The sequence below is a fragment of the Stegodyphus dumicola genome, chromosome 9, assembly GCF_044657685.1.
Source record: "Stegodyphus dumicola isolate Sdum_Otavi_A_Nest chromosome 9, ASM4465768v1".
Lineage (NCBI taxonomy): Eukaryota > Metazoa > Arthropoda > Arachnida > Araneae > Eresidae > Stegodyphus > Stegodyphus dumicola.
In genome coordinates, this window is record NC_140776.1 from 112,439,439 (window position 1) to 112,461,760 (window position 22,322).

At 33.7% G+C, this 22,322-nt stretch overlaps 1 protein-coding gene across 6 annotated transcripts in view; it reads right to left on the reverse strand.

The window, feature by feature from the left end:
• The window catches only part of LOC118185025 (uncharacterized), a 221,106-nt gene extending 210,471 nt beyond the window's left edge, over positions 1-10,635 (reverse strand). For 5 of the 6 annotated variants that reach the window (XR_015043065.1, XR_015043064.1, XM_085823921.1 and 2 more), the window contains exon 1: positions 10,475-10,635. The gene's annotated coding sequence lies outside the window, so the exon portion shown is untranslated. The remainder of the gene's footprint in view (positions 1-10,474) is intronic. The other variant, XM_085823918.1, reaches the window with a different exon arrangement.
• Between the last annotated feature and the right edge of the window lie 11,687 nt (positions 10,636-22,322).

Genomic DNA, 22,322 nt, shown 5'->3' on the forward strand with positions numbered 1-22,322 from the left:
TGCTGGGGTGTTGAAAATCTGACGGATCTATGTGCCGTCGTTTTCACAGAATGCGAGAAAAATACATACATACATATTCTTCAATAATAGAGATGAGGAAATCATGACAGCTCCTCGCAACGAACTAAGCTTAGGCCACTTGTCGGTCACCGACGAGTCCAGGACTCATAGATTTGATTATCAGTTTTTGAATTCTTTGCGTCACGACTGTTATATCCGACTAAAAGTTTTGCAGCTTTCCTGGGTACTTTCACTGTTCCATTTAGCTTTCGCAAACGATATGCTGCATAGTAAATACATTCATCAGCCTCAAAAAGACATTTTGCAGGCTCGCATTTCGATACAGTAAAAGCCGCTTAACGTGATCACATTTAATAATATTTGAATATTGTTATCGAACTGTCAAAGTTCTGCCCGTTTGTGTAAGAATACATGAAATATACATCCTTTATAGGGATCAACAGTTCGGTTAACAGAATCAATTTTTTTTTTTTTTTTTTTTTTTCCAAACCGAGATAAAATTGCCAAATTATTGACAGTTTATAAAAAATGACTACAGAATGTCGCTGAGTAAGGGATTAAATAACCATACACATCGGTTTCGATTTTAATCAACCATTTAAAATTAAGCCAAAGAGACATCCTTATTTGAGGAAATTTTGAATAACTCTATATATTTTGGGGGTGTTCAGACATAGATGTCTATTCTTCAGGAGGGGGATTTGGAAAAAATTTCCTCCCTTTATCCTCCTGGGAGGGAGATTTCATGGAAACATCTAATAAGGTTACTTTTTTTCCTTTTTGATAGATTTTTAAATTTCACATTGGTATGTTCTTTTTCAACGAGGGATTCCCTCCAAGTGTTAAGATTTGAGATACAGCATCCGTCAAATATTTTACAGAAACATTACTGAGAGTTCATAAACGAACTTTCGAAACGAAAGGCACTGTGGATAGTTCATAAACATATTTTTGCCTTTTCTTTAATTAAAATGCTGTGAAAGTACCTATTCATATGTTTTTTGTTATATTTACATTAAATTATTACAATTCCATATTCATTTTGAACGGCAACCTTGTACGAAGTAAAGGAAGTACTTGCAGTGGAGTAAAGTTTCTGATTTCCGATTTCAACGGAGTGCATTTTTGACTACTCTCTTGCATGATGTCTACACGTACGATGCTTTATTCCCAAACGGATTGTAAAATAGATTCAAAATGGACTTTCTTCGTGACGTCTGCACGTACATATGTTGCTATGAATCTCACATAACTCAAAAATGATTACCCGTAGAGCATTGAAATTTTCTATATGGGACTGCTACAACATCTAATATAGCATACATAGCACTACTGAACAGGCTTCCGACCTAAGATTATCTAAAAGATTACCAAGCGGAATAGTGCCTGATCATGGAAAGTCTGCTACCAGCTCTGCCTTAGCCTCAGTTGCCCAAGCAGATCAGACAGGCATTAATTTAACATAATCAAGTTACTGAGTCACAGTCCGAGGAAAATTACATTGTCATCTTTGCTTGAAGCAACTAAAAAACATTCAGAAATTATAATCTTAATACAATAGAAAAATATATAGTTGTGAAGAAGAAACAAAGCAATAATAATCTTGATCTAGTACATAATTAAGGAGTGCGCCTCCCTTTTTTATTGCAATCGGCAATACCAAAAGTGTATGTGTGTTTGTATATATATATACACACACACCCCACTTACGCGCCTTTATTTCCGCAGTCGTTGGTCGTAGACTTCCAATTACGGAAGAGTTTTAAATGACGAAAATATTCATGCTTTGGGAATTTCAAATAAAAAAAAATGCACAAATAAAGAAATCTAGTTTTTATTGTGGTCTCCCAGTTCTATACTTATATTTCGGAAAGTTTTATACTCGTTATGAGAAAATAAATATAAAAGAAGTTTGACTCCCGTAAGACAATAATTGGCCGAGAGATTTATTTTAGAAAATTTGAAATTTTTCATGTCATTTTCAATTCAACTTGAGGGATTGGTTTAATAGTTAAGTTAGATTAATTCCAGGAATTAGTTTAAGTGAAATGCGGAAACGCATAATTTAATATGCGTACAAAGAAATCATGTGGATTGTTTTCTCATCGTTTAATGTTAACAAAACTGCCACGGAAACATGTGATCGGATTCAGCGCAAATGTATGCGGTGTCTGTATAGTGTTTTTCAAATTCCCTTGGCTGTTAGTTTATGTAAGAAAAAATTTTCGGAGAATTCATAAAAACAGAAATTAAAAAAAAAAAAAAAAAAAAAAAAAGGGAATTCAAAGAAATATTTTTCAAAAAAAGAATTAATAATTATTTTTTATTACTTAAATTTGATCTCCAAGATAATGTACTGAACATTTCATTTAACCTAGATAACTTGTTGCAACGTTTGTAATTACGCAGAACAGTAAATACAAAAAATTTATAGATGCAAACTTTTTAAATTTTGAATTTAATGAAACTTTGATTCACAAAATCAACGATTAAAAAAAATGTCTTACTACTCGTCGAAAAGTAAAATATTTATGGTTCAGTTTTAATCAGGGAGCTCAGAGACTTAAATGAAATAAGTTGCCACTGACGGGAGTAAAATAGTTTTAGCTTTCACTCGCCCCAGTGAGAAGCCGTTCGGGTACGTCGTCTGCTTGACAGCAGAGTTGCTAATAATATCGATCCTCATTTATTTCGTTGATTTAGTTTTGTGTACGAAACACTTTTCAAATTGTTGCCAACAAATGTTATCGTGCTGTAATGTTAAAAAAAATTAAATAATGAACAATTTGCATATATGTATGTTCCTCGCATTGTAGAGAAACGACGACACCTATAGCCACCGGGTTACTCATACAAGTAGTCCTCCACTCGAACAGGACATCTCGAAAGCCGAATTTTGAATTTCGAATTTGTTTTTAATTTATTTCATATTTTATATAAATTTGACAAATTTTTGTTGAACAAACTCCACAGTTTGAAACCGGAAAATTTAAAAAAAAAAAAAAAAAAAAGTCTCCGGCGAGTCAGATTTTAGCCATTCAGCAAAATGTAAGATTTCAGTTTTAATCAGTTTGTCTTTCAGCTTTAATTCACAAATTCGGCTATTTGAAAACAAATGTGTTGCCACTCATTGAAAAACAGGGTGTTTCTGAATTTGATCAACAAATTCCGAGGAATGATTGCCTTGATAGTATTTATCGACAGGATGAAGAATTACCAAGGAATACGGGGTCGTAAATCACAGTTAGTGGGTGAAAACTGTAAAAACAGACGTCGACGAGACAATTAGCCTGACGAAGAGAATGACGAAAAAAATACAAGGAGCACTGCGGTCGAGAAGAAACCTTCTCGTAAGCAAATTTTCTATGCATACGGAGAAAATAAAAGTAGAGAGCAAGTACTCATTAGTAGGCATTACAGAATCCGGGGTGTTAATTTTCATTCGAAAGTAACATGCAACATTAAACGAACGAGGAATATGCAGATATGCATGCGATTTACGGTCTGGCAGACGGCAGTGGACGCCTAGCTCAACTTATCTATCAAAAGCAATACCTGAAAGAGCCATTTTCCACCTTCACGAACATGGATCGACGGCTGCGGGAGACGGGATCTTTCCAAATAATCAGGCGTAATGAAGGGCAAGAACGCAATGAGCGCACATCTGAAATAGAAAATTTAGTATTGCAAAGGTGTACCGCTCTGGAGTCAACCAGTACATGACTGGTTACAAATGAAATGGGTATTCGTCATAAAATGGTGTGGAAGGTTCTGCATGCAGAACACATGCACCCTTTCCACGTCCAGAAGGTTCAATTTCTTGGCGATGCCGACTACTCCCTTCGGGCTGAGTTCGTACGCTGGATGCTGGATGTCACACATAATGATTCACAGTTTCTCGCCTCTGTTTTATTCTCAGATGAATCCTGCTTTACGGGAGACGGCATAGGCAACATGCACAATGCGCATATGTGGTCATCTGAATATCCCCACCGCGCTGTCTCGTCGAAAGTGCAACAGAAAGTTCGGTATTAACATCTGGGCAGTTAATTCTCTAACATCTCTCTGTTCTCATCTACTTGAACTCCCCAACAGCGTAAATTAGTTTGTTTTCCCGCAGCACGTCCTCCCGGAATTGATGCAGTGTATACCGGCCACCGCGCGCCAAAACAGATGGTTCGTGAATGACGGTCAACGACTGCGTTGCGTAACCACTTCGATGCAACATATACCAGGAGGTGGATGGAACGAGGCGGGCCTGTTGCTAGGCCTACATGCTTCCCGTCGTTACTTCAGCGGACATCACCAATAAGGCCCTGTATGTTTGAACGTATCCAGCAGTCCGTCGGTAGGTGTCATCTGTGCAATGACCTTTACGGCCGCTACTTCAAACAATTCCTATAAAACTCTCTCGTCGTCTCCTTTCTGAAGGTGAACTGTGCACTGCAAATCCTGCTTTACGTCAAATAAATGTTTTTCTATTTATTATTAACCCCTTTTGTTCCATTTGACGTTATACCCTTCATAATTATTTTTGCCGACTAAATGTGGTTTGCGACCCATGTTCTATGGCAATTTTTCATCCTTTTGATACTCACTATCACCAGTCTGAATTTGTCGGACGAATTCGGAAACATCCCGCGGAATACTTACGATCTTCACTCACCAGCGCGTTGCCAGTCAAGATATTTAGCTTTCAAATTTAATTCTTCCGATACTGAATAGCAAACCAAGGTACTAAAAAGCAGCAAATGCAGTTCTAAAACATTCCTTTTCTACTTTTTAATCTGACTGATTTAAACCGTGAGATGCCTAATTAGAAATATTAAATAATATTATGAGATTACACTAGCTGGACTCATTAAAATCCTGGTCGCTCGATCGACTCGTTTTCAGTGAAATAATATATTAAGCATAAAATAAATCTATAGTAATCGCTGACACTCTGTCGGGAACATTAAAAATATGCTGTATTTGAATACCTTGTCACTTGGCTCTTGAAATTTATGTAAGTGCAAAGAAAGCGATGCTTAATAATAAAGCCCAAAAAAAAAATCTGATGTGAGCACCACATCTCTTTGTAGGGCTTATTAAATTATACACACCTTTTTCTGAATTTCATTTAAACTTTCTTTCCTAGAGTTTCATTACAGATATATTTCTCATTCAGTTTTCATTTCGCGGCAAGGTAAAAATACATAAAAACTCAAAAGAGCTTTAAAAATTGAAAAATATAGAAAAACATAAAACAGGAAATACAGTTAAAAGAGTTGAAAAAAAAATTAAAATTAAAATTAAGAGTTTCTACGCAAAAACAAGCAATTCGGCCAGCGGACAAAGGCAGATTTTTCGGTTCCATTTCACGCGGCAAAAAGACAATGAAGGTTCAGAAACTGACTTAATTTACTATTCTGCCAAGTTTCAAATGTAAACAAATGGCTGCTCGGTTAGGTTACGTAGCACTTGAACAACTTTAAAATTGTGGATAATTCTACAACTATTGCACGCATATTAACTAAAGGCATAAAAACATTAACTGAAACATAAGAACAACATAATTCAAACATTTTTAAAGCAAAAATATGCACAATTTACCAACATATAAGAATAAAAAAACTGAGCTCAGCAAGCCGAGTAACAGAGTGGATATATATATATATATATATATACTTTTGGTGTTGCCGACTGCAATCAAAAAGGGTTATAGCAGTCCCATATGCAAAATTTAAATGTTCTGAGGCTACTCATTTTTGAGTTATGGGAAACACATACACACGTACGTACAGACGTCACGAAAAAACTCTTCTGAATCCATTTTTTTAATCAGTTTTGGAGAAAAGAGACTTTTATTCTGTCTATACATACAGATTTCAGATTTCTTTAATAATAACTGCTTTACGCAGTTTTTTTTTTTTTTTTTTTTTTTTTTTTTCCCAAATAATAAAAACATGCCAATCAGAAGTACAAACATCGTGACTCACTATGTAAACGTATTCTTAAAGAATTGTTACTAACTGCACTTTGCGGAACAAATGGATTTTAAACATCAGAATGTGATGCAATAAGCTCAATGCAGAAAGCAATATTCGCCATGCAAGTGACAAAGTGGAAATGCAACTAACTGCTCTCAGGGAGGAGAACTTGCTTTCCCTGCTCTTTCATACGCATATGCCAATTGTATAGTTCAACCAAAAGTTCAATGGGGAGGACATTCATAGCAGCTTTTTACATGACCTAACAGAAAAAATGGAAACTGTAACAAGGGCTTAGATTTTTAAAGAAAAACTAATTTTTTTAACACACAATAAGTGACCAGATTTTACCGAAACCAATGCGGATCGAGATAATTCCGGGGACTTATTTAACAGTCATTGACGTACTGATCAGATTGTTAAGTGTAAAATGTCAGTATGTATTTATCACGTAATGTCCCCTATCTCAAAAAATCTGATGCGTACACCACATGACTTCCTTGTACGGAATATTAAATTATACGCACTTTTTCTTGCATTTCATTTAAACTTATTGGATTGAATTAAATCTACTTCGCCGACAGCGCATAAACCACAAAAGAATAAATGCATTCTTTAAAATTTAAATGCATTTACTTTAGTATTTGTTTACCATTGCGACACTCTGGCGCTAGATTCACTTAACAGTATTATATTTCATTCATATTATAACTCATAATGCACAAAATTTATATCATTTAAAGAATAGAATTATCTAATCGTTGCCACATGTTCTATTCAAATACTATAATAAAGCTAGAACGGTGTATAAAAGAAATTAAGCAAACAAAACAAAAAAGAAACAATTTTTCACAGACGATTGAGTATTTCTCATTCAGTTAATTCAGTTATCACTTCGCGAGAAGGCAAAAATAAATAAAAACGCAAAATATCTATATTAAAACTTACGAAGAAAATCTTAAACACTTATTTCCTCGAAAAAATTCCAGAAAGAATTAAGCATGATTTAATTGGCAATAATAAATGAAGGCGTTATCTTTGCTGTTGGGAAGCTACGTTTCTCTAGATTGGCAACAAATCCACTAGTCTGCTGTTAAAATACGAGGTGCACATCTACATGTTATAGCAGTCATATATACAAAATTAAAATTTCAACGTTCTGAGGCTACTCGTTTTTGAGTTATGCGAGATACGTACGTACACACGTACACACAGACGCCACGAAAAATTCAATTCAGAATTCATTTTAAAGCAGTTTTATAATTTTTTGGAGGAAAAGAGTCTTTTATTCTGTCCTTACGTACAGATATCACGCAAAAACATCGTTAAATTACATTCGATAGCGGTCAAAATGGATATTTTCGTTGAAATATACTGCCTGAAACTTTTCGCGATTACAATACTTCCTTTTTACTTCGTACAAGGAAGTAAAAAAGACAGTCCAACAATAGCTTTCTGAAAAGGTATGAACCGGACAAGATTCAACCTTTCGTCAGTAGGTGCTGTTGCTGAGAATAGCAGCGAATTAATCGGAAAAGATTCCGTCAGTATTTTAGGTTAAGTTACTTGATTAAGGCAAAGCAATTCGAGGTATATCCGCCTATGGGGAGGGATGCCTTCGTGGAGGATTTTTTAAGTAAATATGGCTCGTATCCATGTCACACATGAGGAAAAACCACGAAAACAAACTATGCAGCCAGCCCGTTTGCCGGGATTCGATCCCAGATCTAACTACTAATACTCACAGACTTCACAGCTCGACAGTTGGAATTATAGATGAAGGAGATGGAGGACAGTAACGAATGAATCGGTACGACTTTTGAACACAGGATGAAATAAGAATGGACGAAATCGAAAAATCCCTGCCTATCCTATGAAATGCACCTAGCTAAGGGTTATCAGACGTTCCGGGATTAATTAGAATAGTCCGGGAATTTTAAAAGAAAATAAGTGTACAACTTGTTAATCAGTTTCGCCGCTTTCAGGGACATTTTCAACGACTAACAACATTTTGGTCTTCAGACTGAAGTTGATTATTGGTTTCAACACAGTGGCGTAGCAAGAGCTTTTGCCGCTTCGGGTGTCTCTGAAATTCTCGCTCTTCTTGATATACAAACAGATAACTTAAAGTATCAAAATGGCATAGCCAAAAATAAATTGAAACTCTGTGTTTATTTTTAAAGAAAAACTTCAATACTAATATTTTAATACCTCTTTCATAACGAGGCAATCTTCCTTATGAATGTCCCCGTAATCATAATTTAGTTGGTACTGATTATTTTTAGTCAAAAGTTGTGATGGAATAAAAAAAGATATAGCAGATTGAAATCTTGTGGTGATTTCTTGAAATATTTCATCTATAGCAAAAACTACTCTTGCCTCGAGGATCCACATAACTAACACGTATAAAATAATATTTTACGCCTCAAAAATATCGCTTACTGTGATGAACAATTCTGTTACAAAATGGTTAAAATATTATAGAATGAATTTTTTAAACCGAAATAATGACGCCAAGTAACGTTAAAATAAAATTTAAAAATTGTTAAGTGACACAGATATGCCGTAAAAAATGTCTATTAAGATCGCCATCAAATCAAATCGCAAGCCAACATTTTCGTTTCGATTTCAGTCAACATTTTAAAATTAGGCAAAACGCAACTTTAAAGTTCGATGTAGATTTTCAATATCTCTATCGATTATGAGATCGAGCATGCAGAATTTTTCGGTTTCTTGAAAAAACAACTCTCTAAAAATACTAAGCCAAAATAAGTTATTTTTTACTTAATTTTAAATCTCACATTGCATGTTTCCTTTCAACGAGGGATGCCTTCCCAGTATTAAGATAGGGGAATAACACCGGTCAAATGATTTCTAGAAACGTTATGAACATAAACGAATTTTTGCCTTAAAGACATTATGAACAGTTCCTGATCAAACTTTTGCTTTCTCCTAATTAAAATGCTATGGAAGTAACCTATTTTATACTTCTACTTATATTAAATTATTTAAATTTTAACGCTATTTTGAACGATAAGTTTTCATATCCCAAAGTATTGGTGAGCTCTGCCAAGGCAGAGTGATACAATCATTGAGGACTTTCTAAGGGAAATGGGTTCATGCTTTCACAGTAGAAGCATATCTCTGATAAGATACAGTTTCGTTTTGTTTCAATTTATAAACGCTTATTTATATTAAATATACTTTTGTTAGCAGAAATATCTTACCGATTTATAACTATGAAATACGTGAGAATGTTAGGTAAACCAGCTAAATACAAGCACGATCAATGAATGGTATAATTCACGATGATTGGGCAAACATATTTTAAACTTGAATTAAAAACGGCCTACCTTCAAAAAACTGGTGCAAATAGATTCATGGAATTCATAAATAAAATTACACTATGTCGTTGAAAAAAAAAATACGTTCAATTTCATTAAAATATCGATACGCTCAGAATTTCATTGAAAATGTCGAAACACATGTTATATTATTTATATTAAAAAAAGAAGTTTTTGAGTAACACTTGATGCCGAAATCCTTATGGCACTGGCCCAGTGTCAAGTAGTCTTTTAAAAACAACAAAATTACGTATAGATGTAGTGTTCCATAACCGCTAAAATGTTTCAACATTTAAGTTGAAAAGCAGCACTTCAATATGACAATGTTTTTCTCAAAGAGGTTGGGAGGGATAAATAAGTAAAACAAAGTTTCAGAGGAAGAAAATCTGAAAGGACTCAGATTTTAACGTCCCACCTGATGGTTTTTTTATGCTTTAGCCGACTTAAAATTCCAAAATTTTTAAAAGCAGCCTATGTTTAAAATTCCCGATACAGTGTAAGTGTTGGCATCCACTCTTTTTTCAGTCTTTTGTAAGCTCATCCTATCAATGTATAGTTAAGTAAGATGACTTATCGAAATATTTTTTTATTAACTGTTTGTGTTTTTATTATTTAATAAACATAACTTTTTTTGTACTTAGCCACATGAAATTCAACGACAAAATCACAAAATATTTAAAAACAGCTTATTTTTAGAATTTCTGATAGAGTAAAGGTTTCCATGATTTCTTTTTTTTTTTTTTTAATATATTCGCCACCTTATTCTTTTACGACGACATTTTTAGCGAAAACTTCCTTTAATTTGAAAGGTGATGCGGACATAAAAGTGACACGAACAAAAAAGTGAGGACTGCACCTCTAATGCTTAAATAAAAATAAATAAATAAAAACTATTTGGAGTTTTCTGCTACATATGACAAATTTTTAACTTTATGAAACATGAAATGATGAAACGCTCTTCCACAGGATTCAAAACGAGTCACAACAGCGAAAAAAAAAAAAAAAAAAAAACATTCCTACGTCAAATTAAATTCACCATCAGAAATTTCTAATAAAAATTATAAGCTTAGAAAAAATAAAGTGCACATATCCCTATTAATGCACGGCAAAATGTAGATTAATAAAAATGGGTCCTACCTCTTAAAATCCTAGGTCATCAGCCTTTCTTGTTTTCGTTCGCACAGTAGGAGGGAATCTTTGCGTGATTCTTAAAAAACGCCAACAAACTAACACCACACACGTACTCTACTTGCCATATCCGCATCCCAAGTAACACTACCAGCTGCGGCTACTTTTCACGCTTTTGTGATAAGAGAATTGGAGAACAGGGTTGCCCCGTTTGGCGATAACTCTTGGCGGCTATGGGGACAAAAAAAGAGCAATAAATTGGGTGGAGAAGTAATGACAGTTATTGCACAAAGCAGATCATCAAGATGCGAGTAATGAATGACTCAACGATGACTCCATTTTTGCTGTGCCACGAACTCGTCAAATACCACAATGACAGCAAAATAAAAATTTTTGTTAGATATTATGTGACCAAATAAGCATTTTGGATTCAATTTTTAAAACAAGATATTAAAACGGCTTTAATGTCGGAATTCCCAACCTTTTTTCCTACATTAACCTTTTTTAAAAGAATGTTTTTTTTAGTCCAAAGGGATTTGAATCCCGAAGGAACTATTAGTTTCGTTTTGGCATTTTGCGTCGGACGGATAAATGTCGGTTCACTTTTCAAACTGTTGCCATAAAATGTTAGAGTCCTGCATTATATTTGAAGAAATTAAATAATGAAAATCTGCGTAAATGTATGTATATTTCTCACATTGTCATAAAATAACGGTACATTGAGTCATTGAATTTTGAATAACGTAATCCTCCAACGAATATGAGCATGTGGAAGACCAAATTTGAAATTTGAAATTTGTTTTATGATCGATTTCCTATTTTTTAAAACTTTGACGAATTTTTGATTAACAAACTCAAGGATTTCAAAGCGAGCAATGGCAACGTTGTGCAGAAAAAACATTTTTATCTCCAGCGCGTGAGTCTCTGTATCGGAAATTCTAAAGATATGCTCGTTTTAAAACTATTTTGCGATATTGCTGTTGCACTGGATCTTATGGTTTAAGTGCGAGGAACATAATATTTAATAAAGAAAGGTAACACACAAAATGTTAAAAAACGCCCCTTTGGACGTAATTTAAAATCTGAAACATTTCAGATTTTTTTTATTTAGACTCGTATAACGCGTACGATAAATTTAACATTTTCACATAGTTTCTGATTTTTTTTTTTTTTTTTTAATCGAACTCCTGACAATTTTTCTCCATAATATACAGTGTACAAAATAATCATAATACATAATACAATTGGACATAAAGATAACAATAAGCTTAAAAATAGGAACAAAAGTTTTGAAATAAATTATTTATAACATTTATATTTAACTATTTTTTATATTATTATTAATTTTATATTTATAAATAAGTTTTCAGAAACAAAATCACAGAATCTAATCGCATGAAAGTTCGATTTTAATGAATGGTTGCGCTTGATATACTGATAAAATTACTTAACTGGACGATGATAAAATTACTTAACTGAATTTTTAAACCCCCTCAAAAATATTCAACCTGTTTCTTGTTTTGCATTCTAGTTTTGAGCTCTTCATATTTTTTATTATTACTTATTATTCTGTTTTCTAGCGTTTTTTGCGATTTCCTTTTTTACTTTCTTGTACGAAGTAAAAAGGAAGTACTGTAATCGCGAAAAGTTTCAGGCAGCATATTTCAACGAAAATATCCATTTTGGCCGCTATCGAATGCAATTTAACTATGTTTTTGCGTGATACCTGTACGTAAGGACAGAATAAAATACTCTTTTCCTTCAAAAAAATTATAAAACTGCTTTAAAATTAATTCTGAAGAGAATTTTTCGTGGCGTCTGTACGAACGTATGTACGTACGTATCTCGCATAACTCAAAAACGAGTAGCCTCAGAACGTTGAAATTTTATATATAGGACTGCTATAACATGTACGTGTCCACCTCGTATTTTGGTTGCAATCGGCCGCACCAAACATATATAAATATATTTATATATATATCCACTCTGTTACCCGGTTCAGTGATCTCAGTTTCTTTACTCTTATATGTTTGTAAATTGTACATTTTTTGCTTTAAAAATGATTGTATTATGTTGTTTTTATCTTCCGGTTAAGGTTTTTATGCCTTTAGTAAATCTGTATGCTATATTTTAAGAATTATCAACAATTTTAAAATTGTCTAAGTGCGGCTAAGCCTTTTTTTTTTATGGCGGCCATTGATGTTTACATTTGAAACAGGAGACTAGTGGATTTGTTGCCAATGCCAATCTAGAGAAACTTAGCTTCGCAACAACAAAAATAACGCATTCATTTATTATTGCCAGTTAAATCATGCTTAATTCTTTCTGGAATTTTTTCGAGGAAATAAGTGTTTCAGATTTACTCCGTAATTTTTAATATAGATATCTTGAGTTTTTATGTATTTTTATCATCTCGCGAAGTAAGAACTGAATTAATTAAATGAGAAATACTCAATCGTCTGTGAAAAACTGTTTCTGTTTTGTTTTGTTTGCTTAATTTCTTTTATACATCATTCTAGCTTTATTATAGTATTTGAATAGAACATGTGGCAACGATTAGATAATTCTATTCTTTAAATGATATAAATTTTGTGCATTATGAGTTATAATATGAACGAAATATATAAGTAAACTGTTATGTAATTATTGGATTATATAACAGTTAACTTAGTTTCCGTCATATAATTATTATATAAGTTAACTGTTATATAATTATTAATACTGTTAAGTGAATGTAGCGCCAGAGTGTCGCCATGGTAAACAAATACTAGAGTGAATTTTAAAGAATGTATTTATTCTATTGTGGTTTATGCGCTGTTGGCGAAGTAGATTTAATTCAATCCAATACGTTTAAATGAAATGCAAGAAAAAATGCGTATAATTTAATATTCCGTATAAGGAAGTCATGTGGTGTACACATCAGATTTTTATATTACAGTTATCGCATGAAAAATTTAAACATTTGAAAAAATTTTACTGATTTTAAAATGTATTAAAACATTTTAATGTAATTTCGCCTGTAATTATGTAATTTAATGTAATTTCGCATTTTATATGATTTCTTCCTTACTACATGATGCTTTATATCAATAAATAATTAATTATGAATTTTATTAATAAATTTTTTGTAATGAATAGGATCTTGATAATGTCATTGCCGATGCATATTCGAGTATTGACCTCCAGTCGACCCCCTTTAATATTTCATTAACCCCCAGGGTCTCAATACCGACCCCGTTGGGAAGACCCGGACTTAATCGAAGGAAGCTATTAAAACTGAGTGAATAAAAAGGAAAAGAAAGCTTTCATTAAAACCGATAAAATCGTAAATGAACTAGCAGAAAAATAGTTTTATCATAAACGTAGTTTCAAGGGAACGAAAAATTAAATAATTCTCTTTACAAAATTCTTCAGTTTTATATCACGAATAATGAAAAGGTGGACTACCTTAGAAAAGATAATGGCTTGAATACTGCTCATTTGCTGTCAAGTACTAAATTATAAAGGAGGAGGGGCGAACAAGAGAAAGGGAAGACTACTTTTCGAAAATGTCAAAAAAATATGGGGGAAGGATAAATATCTAACTTCTCTGTATTCAGTTTTATAAAGAAGAAAATTTAGAAAAAATGAATTCTTTTGAATGAATGCAATTTTTTGCTATGAAAATGGATTATTGAGAGATAAACTATAAGTACACCTTTTTTCTTAAAATGCACAGAAGAAACATATTTGTTACATCAATCAATTTGTAATCTAAATATATTTCCAGCTTTGTGTTTCGATGTTATATGATTACGAAGTATCTGAGTATCTGAAAAATACTCTTTAACTAAAATGGCTTTCAACCTTGCAGTTTTAATAGATTTTAATTGTCATTTTTCCTCTGATACGCTTCTCTTTAAAGTTCAATTGAAGTCGATTAGCAATCTTGAGGCTCATTTTTCTTTATAATACGTTGTACATATATATCGCTCGTACTTATCACTTGCAACTTTTTAACATCTCTGGAAAAAAATCAACATGGGAATCCAGAAAACGGTACTTAGGGATGTTTAAATTATTTTTACTATTAAGCTTTGTCATGTCACAGTGCTTCAATCACATTGTTTAGAAAAAATTTAACATTACGCTTATAGCATGGTCCAAAAATAAAAGCTGCGATTTAAATTTATAGAGGCTGCTCAGAGGAAGCCTTAATTAAAAAGTAATTATAGGAAATGTTTTCAATCAATTTATGACAAACTGATATTCAGCATTTATAAAGGAAAAAAGATTAATCAAAATACTATGAGTTACATTTATGTTTTTCTAACTGCAAAACCATTTTAAGAGATTATCGGATTTGATATTCAAATTATTCCTATATTATTCAGAACAATGAAGCCATGATTCTCAACTATAATTCACTGACTCTGACTCAAATCCTATTTCGATTTCAAATGATTTTCATTAATTGCATTGATGATATAAATATTAATCGAAACTAGACACACTGGCAAATGAATTACAAACCTTTGAGACTTTCATTTGCATGCGTACTAGGAATGAAGTACGCAACTTCTTTTTATGATGTGGGTTACACGTGGTTAAAATGCTAGTATAAGTTAAGAGTGTTTTTCACGATGAATGAAGTAAAATACGAAAAACGACAGATCTTTCACCATTTGAAAAAGGGCTTATTGTTGGTGCCCGTTTAGCAGGGGCTTCGATTTCGAAGACAGCAAATCTCACTGGATTCTCAAAAGCAAGAAAATCAGAACCCGCAATCCTTCTTTAGATGGCGTAACTGCTGTTCGAGCACAGTTTTCCAAGAGAGTGATCTGCTGTCTATCCGACAAATTGTACGGCAGAACACGGACTTTACTCTTCTGCTGTGCTTCAACTGACACTGATCGTCAACCAAGAGATAGTAATATAAGAGATAGTATTATAGCAGAGGATATAAATACATAGTCGGATGCTTGTGACAAAACCACTCATTTCTGCCCGACATGCAGCAATTCGTTTACAGTGGTGTCGGAAAAGAAGGCACTGGATATCTGAAGATTGGAAACGGGTAATGTGGTCGGATGAATCACGCTACAGCGTATTTTGCCCTGATGGAAGATGTTGAATTTGGCGAGGAACCCATGAAGCCATGAATCCCTTTTGCCTTATTCGCACTGTGCAAGGTTCTGGAAGAAGTATAATGACATTAGGCATGTTCTGCTGGCAGGGAAGTGGTGCTCTGGGGGGAAGTGGTGCCCTGGGGGAACATCAGTCTGACTTCCAATTCCTTCAGTGGCCACTGCATAGTCCGGATCTTAACCCCATAGAAAATGTCTGGAATATGGTGGAAAGATGCATCCGACAGCACTCTCCTCTTCCATCTAATTTACAAGATCTAAAAATTTGCATAGTTAATGCATGATATTCTCTGGACGTACATGCACTCCAGAAACATGTAGACTCAATGCCCAAACGAATCAGAGCAGTTATCCGTGCAAAAGGTGGTCCAATAAAATATTGATCTTGGGTTTCTAATTCATTTCTAGTGTGTGTATTAGTAAACAATTGTTATAAAGACTTTATTGTTGACGTTTATATACTATATTATTAAAAACTTATTTTTAATTAACTAATTTAGTAATTAATGAGCTATTATAATATGAAAGAATAAAAGAAATGTATTATTTGTTAATATATGGGAAAATTTTATTAATCATATTAAAGAATCAGAACGGGATTTGAACTCAGGATGTTATCATTTGTTGGTGAAAATGGATACCGATAGTTGATGGGAAGTTGATAGTTAATCTATTCTAATAGTTATGTGAAGAAAACATATTTAAGGATATACAGTTATTATTTCTTAAATTAACCAGATTTTTATGATTTGGATTTTTAGTATAACTTCTCGTTTTCTTTACCAGAATGCAGATGAGTGCAGCTAGTATTTAAGCTGAGGTTTCTGGCCTGCTTGAGCATGCTACGCTCAGTTCCTGCCAGATCTGATAAGTTGTAGTTATTAATAGGCTTTACTTAATATGGCTGTCAATACTTGAATTTGATACGCTGGTAGAGTTACGGAGCCAGCTTTTAGAGTATATTTAATTTGTGTAGTCTTTAGATATTATTTCACAATTTGACTTTAAAATGACTATTCTGTTTAATTATATCCCCATGAGCTGTGGTCGATTTTGTTAGCACAAGAAAATGCATTTATGTTCTAAATACTTTTTAAATAAAAAGATTTTTTTTTAAAACCTTTCCCAGACTTTGTAGTTACTTCAGACCTAGAGATAATTTGCTTCACGCCTGCTAGAGGTTTTAAACTAACTCAATTTTTACCAGGCCAAGTACAACTTCAAAATTATTCTACTTAAATATGTTTCCTAACCCTATTGTCCACATAAGAAATACTTATTCTCATAATTACAGATACATACATATTACTTCTTCGTAATTTGCAATATCTATATTTATATTCATAATTAACAAACTTTTTAAAATGAGCTTCAATAGCCGTCAGAATTATATTTTAAAACTGTTATTTAGAAATGGTTCATCATAGCTTTTATTTAAAAAAAAAATCCCTCTTTACTTAGGCTCACTGTATTCAAATCCATAAGACCATAATGATCAACCTGGTAATTCATTCCCAGTTTCAAGCCGAGTGAATAGACTAGCTATGTAAGTTGGAGTGAGGTATGATAATTTTGATAAGGGGCTTGTAATTTATCTTATGAAAACAAAGTCTTAGAGTGTAATTAAATGTGCGATAAAGTCGATGAACACTGGTAGTTCGACCTCGGTCGAACTACCAGTGTTCATATAAAAAAATAAAGGCTGACTTGAAATACGGATTTTTACTTATGTTTTAATTTAAAATAATAGCTTTAAAAGTTCAGTTTTATATATATACTAGACAGCCCGGCGGTCATACGAAATGACCGCTGTTTTAGATATTATAAATTGTAATTAAAATGATTTGTGCAAAGGTGTCTGTTAATTCAAACTGAATTACCCAGGGCAGGCGGCGAGGACGCCCCTTTGCTTACTGCTCCACGGGGTTTCCCCTTCTACTTGCTTAATTGCTTAGAGTGCAATGAAGGAAACCAATTGCAGCACATTTCTTAAGAGCCACCGCTAGCTCAATAATAAAAGAGGATTTAAATAATAAAATGTTAATTCACATGTTAAAGATCTCTTTGTACACAACATTTCTTGATCTTTCCATCATTTTTAAACTCGCCTTGCAGAGGACCATCCATTATTTTTAATTTTACGTTCGTTCTTTCACGAACTCTTGAACAGGCAACATAAAGTTGACCGTGTCTAAATGCAGGCTCGGGTAAAAAAAGGCCAACACGCTTAAGCGTTTGACCCTGAGGCTTATTAATGGTCATAGCAAAGGCAAGTTTTACAGGAAATTGTCTACGTCTAAATTGAAACGGCAACTTCTGTGCCGTGGCAACTTCACCCCCATTGGCTAGTACAGTTACGCAAGCAACCAATAAACTATCGGCGACAAACAGACACTTAAGCCGCATATAATAAAGATATTTATTTATTTCATTTTATTTGTTTTTTCATCGTTGCCGGTTTTTGCCGGTTGCATATTTCCGAATTCTATTATATATAGATATTAACTTTATTTATTAAATGTTAAATGCCCCTGCTCTTAAATTATTATTTTTTCTGGCTTAGCTTTCTCATAATATTCGTCAGGCGCTGCACTGCAAGGGGAATAAAGCAATTTACAGTTACGCAAGCAACTAATAAACTATCGGCGACAAACACATAAGCCGCATATACATAAGATTCGGAGTTATAAATAGATATATGTTTTTAAAGAGCACTTTAAAACTTTTCGAGGCCTATATAATTTGTCTCCCTTTCGGTGGGGGATAGTTCTATATTTCCCGTGCTACTGGGCCGATTGGCTAAATTCAACATTTTCATGTCTCGAAAGCGCGACTTAAGATACGTATGTATTCGATTTATATATTGCATTGTTTTAATATGGGTATTTTGACACAAAATCGGACATTTTCTGAAATGACATGCCAATTTTTTTCCATATTTCGATTCTACGACCCAAATTATACCAAACTTCCATGTTTTGCAAAACTTGCAGGAGTACTTTTTAAAAAATTAGCTCTCAAAACTTTAGCTCCTTAGTGTTAATTGAATTTGATATACGTATATTTATTGATACCACTTTTTTATTACACTTACTTGATTTCTTCTTCCAGAATTTGGGAATTTAGGCTTTATCTAAATATAATTCGCCCATTTTTTTATAATTTATTTTTAAAGTTTGTATTTTTAAATATTTTTTATAATTTTTTTTTTTTTTTTTTTTTTTTTTTTTTTTTGTAAGCAGGATGATTACATGTATAGTTTGTTCCATTTTGTTTTTTGTTGAGTTCACAATTTATGCAATGAGGACAGTTGGATGGATATTCATTCTGTCGATGCCTGCACAGTGTGAGTAAAAGGTACAGTCTTTGAGAAGATGGCTAAACTCTTGGCAGTTGTAACATCTATGTGCACCAATGAATTCTGCGGTTGAACCAGTATGCCATCCAATGTGAATGGTACGTAGATACATGTATTTATGAAAGAGTTCAGGTCCATTGAATCGTGTTCAAAGATCCATTAAATCATGTTAAATTTTGCTTTAAGTTTGAATAGAAGTCGAAAATTTGTGATGTCGCTGTTCGTTGCTTTGGCTAATGTAACACATACCATTTCTGCTGTTGTGTTTTGTGGAAGTTCACGAATTTTGCATTTAGGGATCCTTAGTTTTGGTATTCTTATGTGAATTAGGTGGCTGGCGAGCTCTGTATTGTTAAATTTGCTGTTCAATTCAATTGCATCATTCTTAGAATTACAGTATACTGCTAGCCCACTTTGTTTAATCGTTACAATTTTCTTTATTTAGTTCTGAATATTTTCAATAGGCAGAATGCCTTGTACCTTGTCTTGAAGTTTTGAGACGTTTCTAGCATCGTTTGCATAAATCAAAAGGACCGGTTGCTTTTCCTTTTGGTGCAGGACTTGTGCATATGAAACCTTGTTGCTAGCCTTGTTGGTGCTGAGATGTCATAATTCTTGTTGTTTTGTAAGCACCAGAATGCTGGCAATTTGACTGTTTGATTGAAGTATTGATAGGCAATGTTCATTAAACATCGTTGATATCTGTTCATTTGCAGTATCAGGAAGATTGGGTGTCGGTCTTGATGGTCTGATTGAGCGATTATTTGGTGCATAGTCTTTGAAATAGTCGATATCAGCGTGCCGATGGTTTGACTGCCAATGGTGAAAGTTTTATAGGTGATGTTGAAGCATTGTTCAGTAGAATAGTTGCTGACTTGGATGCAGTATCTTGAAGATTAGGTATTCGTACAGTTGGTTTGCTTGAGCAGACGTTTAAAGCACAGTCTTTTAGGAAATCAATGATTGATTTAATTTTGTTATAAAGTCCTTTTGATAGATATCTTTTGTGCTTATTGTCACTCTTATGCATTTGTAAGCATCTTGGATACTCAATTGTCTTTTGTCAATTGCATCGGGTATTATGAGGATATTACCTTGTTCCGTAGATATCGAAGATGCAGGCGATGGTAATGGATTTAGTTGAGCAGTCGGATTAATTTGATGAGGGTTTGGTTTGGTTTATTTAATTATGACAAAGCACACTAGGGCTATCTGCCTAAGAGGAGGGATGCCTTCGTGGAGGACTTTCTAAGGGAAACTGGCCAACCAGCGGCCGAGCGGTAAAGTCGCTGAACACTGGTAGTTGGGTCCGAGGTTCGGATCCCGCGAACGGGCTGGCTGCATGGGCATTTTCGTGGTTTTCCCCATGTGTAACGTGTATACGAGCCAGTTTACCTTAGAAAGTCCTCCGCGAAGGCATCCTTCCCCTTAGGGAAATAGCCCTCGTGTGCTTTGCCATAATTAAATACACCAACTAAGGGAAACTGGCTCATATACACGTTACACACGGGGAAAACCACGAAAACGCCTATGCAGCCAGCCCGTTCGCGGGATTCGAAACTCAGGCCGAACTACCAGTGTTCAGCGACTTTACCGCTCGGCCGTTGGTGGGCTAATTTGATGAGGGATACTGGAATTATAGTTATATAATGATGAGAGGCTGAACGATCTCGACATAGCGTGGTAATATAAGTATGAATGTAAAAATGATAAAATGAAGTATAATAAAAGTTATGATAAGGATTTAAATTTAGTTGTTTTCTTCCTTCTTTATTTTAATATTATTGAGTAATATTTATTAAATTCATAAAGTATGGTATTTTTAAGTCAATTTATTATAAAATAGTTTTTGCATGTGCTTTTTACTAATTCATAATATGATTTGAACAATAATGGCTTCTAAAGATTTGCAAAAATAAATACTCAATAACATTAAATATTTTAATTAATAATTAACAGAATTCAAATTATTTTAATATAAAACTTATATGTTTGGAAAGAGAAAATTTAGGGCTAGTGATTTATATAAAACTTGGAGCAGCTTCAGTATAGCCCACCTTCAAAATTTGACGAATTTGTTTTGGCCCCAAAGCACATGAAATACGTTGTTTTGAAAAATGGTTGCCATCTAGATTTTTGACGAAACTCCGTGTTTCAAAAATAGCGGCCATCTTGATTTCACCAAAAATTGTGGATAATAGAAATATAGTAATAAATTTACGACTATTATACACGATTTTAAAAGAAAGAAATGGCACAGCTTCAGTATAGCTCACCCGGAATTTTAAACAAAAAATATCGCCAAGAGCGACGATAAATGATATGATGTGGTAACCCATACTATTCGCCAAACGCAATGTAAACAAGAGGATGGAATTACGGTTACAGCTAATATAGTAGTCAGTTACATTTATTCAATTTCAATACAAATTACCGAGATATCCGTTTACTCAAAGTTTAATGCACGTGCTCTGTATTCTTACTTTTCCGGCATAGATTTCCCTTAAAATTTGTCTCACGCTGCGTTGCAGGGGGAAATACAACATTTTAAATTAGAATTCTACTAAAATTAAAATCTAAATACACAATTCGTAACACTGTTATTGGCGATTGTTTAACTCTCAGATACCGTGAGTACTATTTTGTATATATTTTTTGGCTACTTTGGAGGTAATATTTTTGCGTTTAGTTATTGCTTGCTCTAAAACTGCTGCTAGTGATGTTGTAATTAAGTATCAAGAGATTTTAAAAGAAAATTTAAGGTGGGAGTTTTCAAACAAACGTAAAAGTTTGGGAACAGATATTTTATGCATGAATTAACAAAAGAGTATGACTTTTTAGAGGATTTTTGATGGACTGTGGATTATTGAAGGATAACGTTTGTTGTGAAAAATGTAAGATACCATGCTGGTTAGTTGGTCAGAAAAAGTCATCGAATGAGTATTTGGAGATGCAAGAAGTGTAGGGCTGAGAAATCAATTAGGCTAGGATCTTGGTTCGCCTGTAGTAAGCTCAATTTTTCTGGAAACATTTTTTTTTACAACGCGAATCAATCGAGTTGGTTATACGCGAGTTTCTGCAATTCTCTGATTTCTTTTAAATGAAAGCAGATTTCTGAGTATATGAGCAATGCAGAGTTTATTCAATGTCTGATTTTTAAGGGAAAAGAGATCGCTATATACACGGGCAAAGCCAAGGTAGTGCGCAATGCCGATATTGTGCGCGATGCCAAATTTGTGCAATTCTGACCTTTTTTAAGTGAAAATAGATCGCTGTGTTCGTGGGCAGAGTGAATGTAATGCGCAATGCCGAGGTTGTGCGCGATGCCGAGTTCGTGCAATTCTCTGACCTTTTTAAAGTGAAAATAGATCGA